We start from the raw sequence: 7255 nt of genomic DNA, 5'->3' as shown, positions 1-7255 counted from the left end.
TTTGGCATTTTGCAGGGGAGAGGTTACTAGCATGTCACCCTGTAATGGTTTGGTTCTTTGAGCAAAGTCCAAATGCACAGTAGTTTTGTCAGTGGATAAGGGAGAGGGTACTGGCTTTTCACTTTGTCCTTCACTCCTGCTGTACAGAAGGAGCAACAACGCCAGAAGGAAAGCCATTACAGTGAGAAACATGGGCAGATAGTCAATTCTTGGCACTTCACTGAGGTGTTGATTATTAACAGGACTCAATAAGGGTCTTTCAGCATGGGTTCAGGGCAGTTCCTTGCTGATGGACCTCTATATAGCTCCTGGAAACTCCTGGTTTCAGCGAGTGGCAGGGCTGCTGTATATAAACAGACCTGTCATAAATATAAAGGGAAGGGTAAACCCCTTTGAAATCCCTCCTGGCCAGGGGAAAGCTCCTCTCACCTGTAAAGGGTTAAGAAGCTAAAGGTAACCTCGCTGGCACCTGACCAAAATGACCAATGAGGAGACAAGATACTTTCAAAAGCTGGGAGGAGGGAGAGAAACAAAGGGTCTGTGTCTGTCTGTATGCTGGTCTTTACCGGGGATAGAACAGGAATGGAGTCTTAGAACTTTTAGTAAGTAATCTAGCTAGGTATGTGTTAGATTATGATTTCTTTAAATGACTGAGAAAAGAATTGTGCTGAATAGAATAACTATTTCTGTCTGTGTATCTTTTTTGTAACTTAAAGTTTTGCCTAGAGGGGTTCTCTATGTTTTGGAATCTAATTACCCTGTAAGATATCTACCATCCTGATTTTACAGGGGGGATTTCTTTATTTCTATTTACTTCTATTTTTTATTAAAAGTCTTCTTGTAAAAAACTGAATGCTTTTTCATTGTTCTCAGATCCAAGGGTTTGGGTCTGTGGTCACCTATGCAAATTGGTGAGGCTTTTTATCCAACATTTCCCAGGAAAGGGGGGATGCAAGTGTTGGGAGGATTGTTCATTGTTCTTAAGATCCAAGGGTCTGGGTCTGTAGTCACCTAGGCAAATTGGTGAGGCTTTTTACCAAACCTTGTCCAGGAAGTGGGGTGCAAGGTTTTGGGAAGTATTTTGGGGGGAAGGACGCGTCCAAACAGCTCTTCCCCAGTAACCAGTATTAGTTTGGTGGTGGTAGCGGCCAGTCCAAGGACAACGGGTGGAATATTTTGTACCTTGGGGAAGTTTTGACCTAAGCTGGTAAAGATAAGCTTAGGAGGTTTTTCATGCAGGTCCCCACATCTGTACCCTAGAGTTCAGAGTGGGGGAGGAAGGGTCTTTCAGCATGGGTTCAGGGCAGTTCCTTGCTGATGGACCTCTATATAGCTCCTGGAAACTCCTGGTTTCAGCGAGTGGCAGGGCTGCTGTATATAAACAGACCTAACACATTTTGTTAGTGCCTGACAATAATTAAGCATTGTGTCATCCATTAAATGACTGTCCATCTGAGCCAGGGCCAGTGGGGGCACAGCCAGTAGTCACATCGGGTGCCCTGTTAGAATTTCACGAGGGCTAAGTCCAGTCTTTCCGTTGGGAGTGGCCCTCATATTCATTAATGCTAATGGGAGGGCATTTGGCCACTTTAAATTTGTTTTAGCACAGATCTTGGCCAGTTTATTTTTCAGAATCCCATTTTGACATTTTTCTGTCCCAGCAGACTGCGAGTGGTGGGGGCAGTGGAGATTGTGTTGGATCTGTAAAGCTACACATAACTTCTTATAATTTGTTCAATAACATTAGGTCCACTATCACTGTTGCTACTCACAGGTATGCCAAATTGTGGTACAAAATCCTTAAACAAAGTTTTACAACAGTTTTGGTCTCTGCCTTTTTATAGGGAAAGGCCTCAACCCAGTTGTAAAATACATGAACTAAAACTAACATACTTAAAATTACAACATTTAGACATTTAAATAAAATCCATTTGAATATTTACAAAAGGTCACCAGGAAGGGGGATGTGCTGCCTGCCTAACCTGGACAGCTTTAACAATACTATGTTCCTGACAGATTACACACTGTTGGCAGTATTGCTTAAAATATTCTTTTTTTACAAATACCCTTGCTGATTGCAGGCAAAACTGAGGAATTACTCCCTATATTTTCCTGTATTTGTTTTATAGGCAAGTTACCAAAACAGATTTAAAATCTTTTTTCCATTTTTCTGGCTTTGACTGTCCTGCTACAACCACAACTTTGGTCTTTATTTAAAAACATTTTAAATCTTGTAAAGCATTAAGTCACCTAAAGGATTAAATGCTAAATACAACACTAGTTTCTTTTGTCTGGCAAAATTATTTTTTGGTTTTACAATTTGAAAACAACACCAATTTATCTTAAACTTATAAAACAAAGATTGTACACACCAGGAGTGTTTTTTTTAGCTAATTTGCCTAAACTTGTTCACAGTTAAATGATTTCACTTAAGTAACCTTTTCCTGGATTATTTACAGAAATTCTTCCAGAGAAATGTGCCCTTTCTTCAAAGGAATGGCTTCAGAGAAACCAAGAATTTTCTTTTTATAACACCTTCTTTTAACATTCGTACAAAGTTTCACTGCTTAATTTCCTCCAGTAACTACAGAGCTAACCTCTCACTTTCTTTCTTTTAACTTCCTCTACTGTGGTTGCCTGCTTGTCTGGGCCTGATACTTTATTTTTTCTTCTTGCATTATTTCTTTCCATGGACACAGGCATTGTTTCACGACCAATTTAGCAAGGAGGGTGGGCTTTTTGACTAACCCCCCTTTTATATATTTATACACACATTTATTTCTCATATCTAGATGCATCTTATTTAATAATAACCTTAGTTCTTTATGTCCAGACTTAATACAACCTTTCCCTTATTTGAGGCGGTAACAACCCCTCAGCACTGGTGCTTTGTAGGAAAGGATAATTGCAGGGCTAGGGACAACAAGAAAGGTAGGGAGTACAGCAGTATTAACAGAATGGTAAAATGGGGGAGCTACACTCACTGGCCATAGGAATAATGATTCCTTGCTGAATGCAGGAGGTAAGAACAGGTTGGATTTTCCCTTGGCCTCTTTTGATAGAGGGTACTGCTGCACCTCGGGAAGGGGTCTTGCTGGTGTGGAAGTATAACATTATATAAGGGGACAGGCTGGATACATTGTATATGAGAGGGCATGCCAAAACATGTTACAAAGTATCTGAGGGAGCACACTTAGGAACAGTTAGCTTTTGAATGGAGAAGCAATTAAGATAGAGCCAGCACGTCTAAGAAGCAGGCATCAGAATGGAAGGTGTAAAGGGCAATTAGTTAAGTTAACTGGAAGCTGTTAAAGGAGATTGTTAAGGGTGGCAGGTAATTGAAGATACGTGACTGGTCTCAGGGATCTCGAAGGGTGGTGACTAAAATCTTTTTCTTCTTTTGTCTGTAACTTCTCTGTAACTTGTTCTCCAAAAAACTGTATAAATTAAGAGACACAAGCCCCACTTGGGGGGCTTACTTCTAAATGTATTAGCAGAGCAGCTTTGCTAATAAAACAGAGTGGTCTGATAAATTGTGAGTCTGAGTCAAACTTTGACACTGGGTTTAGGCAAATCTTAATGAGTTGGGCAGACACAGTGCACCCAACCTGATTGGCATGATCTGCTCACAAGGCTTACAAGGAGGGAGAGACCTTAACCAGCAGTTCCTGTTGCAACGAGGAAGGGCTGGGGTTGGTCTTCTCCTGTAAACTTCCAGGACCTCATTGTGAGCAGGATCGGGCATGTCCAGATACACACCATTTGGGGTACAGCAGATTATACAATTTAATTTACACACCAAGTCTTTTCCCAAAAGGTTCACAGGTGAACAAGGGCTTAGGAGGAAAGCATGATGGTCAAGCAAAGGACCAATAGAAATGGACAGAGGTGAAGAGACGGGGTGGGAAATAAGAGTATTGTCCACCCCTACCACTTCTGGATCGATCAGAGCAGTAGGGACATTTCCTGTATCCAGTGGCCCATTTGCTTGCAATAGGAACACGCACCATCACTGGGTCCCTAGGGGAGCTGAACAGTGGGGACTTGGTTTGGCCTTCCTCTTCTCCCCCCACAGTGGGCGGCTATTATGGGGTCCCTGTATGTTCTGGAGCTGGAAGGTCCTGAACATAGTTTTAATGTGGTGGTGAGAGTATTTGGGTTTTATTCAAATTCTTATTTTTACTTAGTTTACAGGTGCTATTTTTTGCTCCAGTCAGGTTCCTTTGGGCAGACAGTGAGAATTTTGTTGAACAGCTTCTACCTGATTTTATTTAACTTTTCCTGCTCATGGCCTGGATTTTGCTTGAGCCAGTGAGCTTCTTCACGAAGGTGACTCAGTGTTTCCCGAGGCATGATCCCTCGTAGAGGCTGGTTTAAATCTGCCCATGTAGGGTTATAACAGTTTATAACCATTTGCAATTCCTCTTTCAATTTAACAGGGTCGTCTGTTATTTTTGGAAATTTTTTAAGTAAGTTATACAATTCCGTAGGAGACTGAGGTGCACTGACATTGGCCAGAAGTGCACTTCTGAGGTGCGCAACCTTGTCAAGGTCGAAACTTTCCCTTTAATTTTAAATGATCCCAATTTTTCCAGAAACTTGCAAGTGAAGTAGTGTGTGCCTTTTGGGAGGACGGTGATCCTTTTTGACTCACTGGCCCACATTTTACCTGGTGAGTGTGGGAATCCCTTTTGGACCCCCTGGCTCCCAGAATCCCTATGGATCTTTCACTCATCCCACTCACACAGGGAAGATTTGTTTCGGGCCTCCACAACTGTCTTACAGCCCCCCTTCAGCAAAGAGCGTCGGCTGGTGCCACATACTCTGTCACTTCAGGCGAGGTGATCAGATCACACAGTGGCTTTTCAAACCTCCTTCAGGCGGGAACCAGAGACAGGGGAGGAAAGAGGCTCCGGAAACAGACTGTCAGAGGACGGAAGGGATGGAATCACACACTCCTAGACACAGACAGGCTCCTTGCCAGTCATGAGCCCACGGCTTCGCAGGGCACTCTGGGCGTCTTCCTGTGACCCACACTGACACCTGTCTACCGACCATCACTTTCACACTGGCACATGGAACCAAGTCTATTCATGACCTGCCCAGGTCTATCCATGACCTGCCCAGCCAAACTCAGTGGCTCTTCCTGGGGAAACCAAACCAGAGTCACCAAGCAGGAAGGGAAACAAAGGAAGTTCAAAAGGTGAGAAAAAAGCAGCAGGGAACATCCTTCTACATACACATTTTGTCTTCTGGTAACCAGGTGGAAATGTTTCTCAAAGGGGGAGTAGGATTCTAAAAAGAAGGTGGAGACATCCCAAGGAGCTGTGCACTCTCTCACGCACTCTCTCTCTCTCTCTCTGTCTCTCTGCCCATTGATTCACTGCATCTGAAGGGATAAAGGAAGCAGCCATTGGACTGGGGGATGGATTGTGACAGAACCTACCTGCTGAAGTGAAGAAACAGATTGACAGAGCCAGAAGAGTACCCAGAAGTTACCTACTACAGGACAGGCCCAACAAAGAAAATAACAGAACGCCAGTAGCCATCCCCTTCAGCCCCCAACTAAAACCTCTCCTACGCATCAGTTGGAGAACACTTCAATCTCTTTGGTCACTCGATTACAGACTGAAAAGTGGCAATTCTTCAACAACAACAACAAAAAAAACTTCAAAAAAAGACTCCAATGAGAGACTGCTGAATTGGGATTAATTTGAAAACTGGATACAATTAACTTAGGCTTGAATAAAGACTGGGAGTGGATGGGTCATTACACAAAGTAAAACTATTTCCCCATGATTATTCCCCCGCCCCCCACTGTTCCTCAGATGTTCTTGTCAACTGCTGGAAATGGCCCACCTTGATTATCACTATAAAAGGCTTCCCCCACTCCACTCTCCTGCTGGTAATAGCTCACCTTACCTGACCACTTTTGTTACAGTGTGTATGGTAACACCCATTGTTTCATGTTCTCTGTGTACATAAATCTCCCCACTGTATTTTCCACTGAATGCATCCGATGAAGTGAGCTGTAGCTCACGAAAGCTTATGCTCAAATAAATGTGTTAGTCTCTAAGGTGCCACAAGTCCTCCTTTTCTTTTTGCGGATACAGACTAACATGGCTGCTACTCTGAAACCTGTCTTAACTCATTGTAAGTAAAGGGAGGAAAAACAAAGAGGTACCACCAAGTCATGGGTAAACCAGTCAGTTTCAGAGCATTTCGGCCTTTAATAGAAATGATATTCATGGGAGGGGAAGGAAGGAATTATGCGGAGAGTAAAAATTTCTGAACCTTTTTACCCATCAAAAGAAGGAAAGAGCTTTACAAGGGAGGGAGAAGAATGATGGAAAAGGAGAGAAAAATCTCTTTAATGGGAAGGGGGAAAACTCCCCCATCGAGTCAGGGAATGTCTATACGCAGGCCACTACATTGACTCAGCTATGGTGTGCAGCAGAGCCGTAGTGTAGATGGTTTCCACAGTGACGGAAGGGCTTTTCCTTCGATGTAGTTAATCCACGTCTCCGAGACGCAGTAGCTAGGTCAATGGAAAAATGACACTTAGGGTCAGCACAAGCTAACTGCCTTGCACAGGGTGTGAAAAATTTCCCCTTCCTGTGCGACAGGGAGCTCTCTTGATCTATTTTCTTAGGCCTAAATCAGGCCTTCGAAAGGCTGTCAATTAAAAAGACCAGTTGGGAAATCTAGTCCTATCTCCCAGCCAGGACAGCAGAATCCCCTTCGGTTCTTTTTGTTCAGGCAAGTTGAACATATTCCAGCCCTCCCAGCTGGTTGAGCTCAGTGTCAGGCTGTGTGTGTGTGTTTGGTGTGCACACTGTGTGTGTTGTGTGTAGTGGGGGGTACAGTGGAGCTGAGTATCAAGTGTTGGCAGCTGTGTGTCCCTTGCCATGCCCAGTGCTCTGGCTGGCGTCCCCCCTCCTCCCAGTACAGGGCTTCTAGTGCTTTCATAGAACCATACGACTGGAAGGGACCTCGAGAGGTCATCTAGTCCCCTCCCCTGCACTCACAGCACAACTGAGTATTATCTAGACCATCCCTGGCAGGTGTTTCTCTCACCTGCTCTTAAAAATCTCCAATGGTGGAGATTCCACAAACTTCATAGGCAAGTTATTCCAGTGCATAGCCACCCTCACTGTTGGGATCTGTTTCCTAATGTCCAAGCTAAACCATCCTTCCATGGGTTCTTGTGCTATCCTCCCTCCGCCCTCTGCAACATACACACACACACACACAC

The sequence above is a fragment of the Lepidochelys kempii genome, chromosome 6 (assembly GCF_965140285.1).
Source record: "Lepidochelys kempii isolate rLepKem1 chromosome 6, rLepKem1.hap1, whole genome shotgun sequence".
Taxonomy (NCBI): domain Eukaryota; kingdom Metazoa; phylum Chordata; order Testudines; family Cheloniidae; genus Lepidochelys; species Lepidochelys kempii.
This window is presented reverse-complemented; position numbering follows the sequence as displayed.